The following is a 1432-nucleotide window of genomic DNA, read 5'->3' on the forward strand; positions in this document are numbered from 1 at the left end:
AAGGAAAAACATTTTTAAAATTCTAACTTTAAATCAAAAGGTTCTCATCATTTGGGAGCTTCCCTAGTTACCAGGCAGTTGTGAGGTAAGTGTACAAGGGAGAAAACTGAAGAACTGAGCCTCAGGAGTAAATCAACGTTTGTGAAAGGAGTATTATATCTTCAGATTGAGAAAAAGTGAAAGGAAATCAAGATTGCAAATGCAGTTCAAAGAAGATTAATTTTTATATCTATCTCCGAGCAAAGAGCCAAACAGGGGAATATATACTAATCAGGGTAATCACCTTGCAATCTAATCAGGAAAGGATTTGGGGAGATCGTGAAGTTGGCGTAACCATTGCTTTGGGGCCCAAGGTGGTGCTGGATTAAGTTTCAAAGGGACAGAGACAAAAGAAGAGGCATAGTTATTACTGCAAAGCCAGGGTTAGGGTCTAGAAGGAATACGTTTACAATATTGATCACCTCTGGACACAAAAGATATTATTGCCTTGCAAGGGGGCACAATGTACAGCAAAGCACCAATTCCACTAGATCTCGACAACATACATTTTTATGAGGGAAGGGTGAAAGCAAGCAGATCCTGGTCACACTCGGGAAAAATAAAAATAAAATAAAATAAAATTGAAGGTCTGTATTTTAGAGATCTATATTACATGAATAAAATAAATAAAATTTTCAAATATCAAGCTAAAAAAATCATAATGTGTTCAATGCAAAAGGGGAAGACATATTAGTTAGCAAGGAATTTAAATGCATGACCCTTCTCTGCTGAGAGTATTCAAATAAAATAAGAAGATAAAAGGAAACAACTCAATCTCCAGTTAAAAAATAATTGCAGGCCAAGAGGGCAATTCTTTTTCACAGAATGCTAGTGATTCACACAGCCATAATCCCCTAAGACAGGGAGAAAAAAAGACTAGCACAGCTCCTTTTGTAAGCCTGAGATTTAGCAATGGGTTTTATATCTCTCCTCCTTCCAAAAGGAGATACTCCAGTTAGATTTAAAAGATATGGTCAGGTTAGGTTTAAAAATGAGACAAATGTAAATCACAAATTAATAGCTCAGAAATCACCTGATGATTTCCATTTAAAACAAACTTCTTACACTTTTTTTATAGTGATTTTTTTAGATATAAATGTCTAGGTCCAATTGGGAATTTCTACATAAAGCCAACTCATTGGCTTTAAAGATCTATCTATTCCATTATTTTTTTCATCAAACATGAGAAAATGATATGAACAATGGAATATTATGCAGCCATCAAAAAACGAAATCTTGCCATTTGCAACGATGTGGATAGAACTAGAGGGTATTATGCTAAGCGAAATAAGTCAATCAGAGAAAGACAAGTATCATAAGATCTCACTGATATGAGGAATTCTTAATCTCAGGAAACAAACTGAGGATTGCTGGAGTAGTGGGGGTGGGAGGG

The sequence above is a fragment of the Leptonychotes weddellii genome, chromosome 3, assembly GCF_054177405.1.
Source record: "Leptonychotes weddellii isolate Sample4059 chromosome 3, ASM5417740v2, whole genome shotgun sequence".
NCBI classification, from domain to species: Eukaryota; Metazoa; Chordata; class Mammalia; order Carnivora; family Phocidae; genus Leptonychotes; species Leptonychotes weddellii.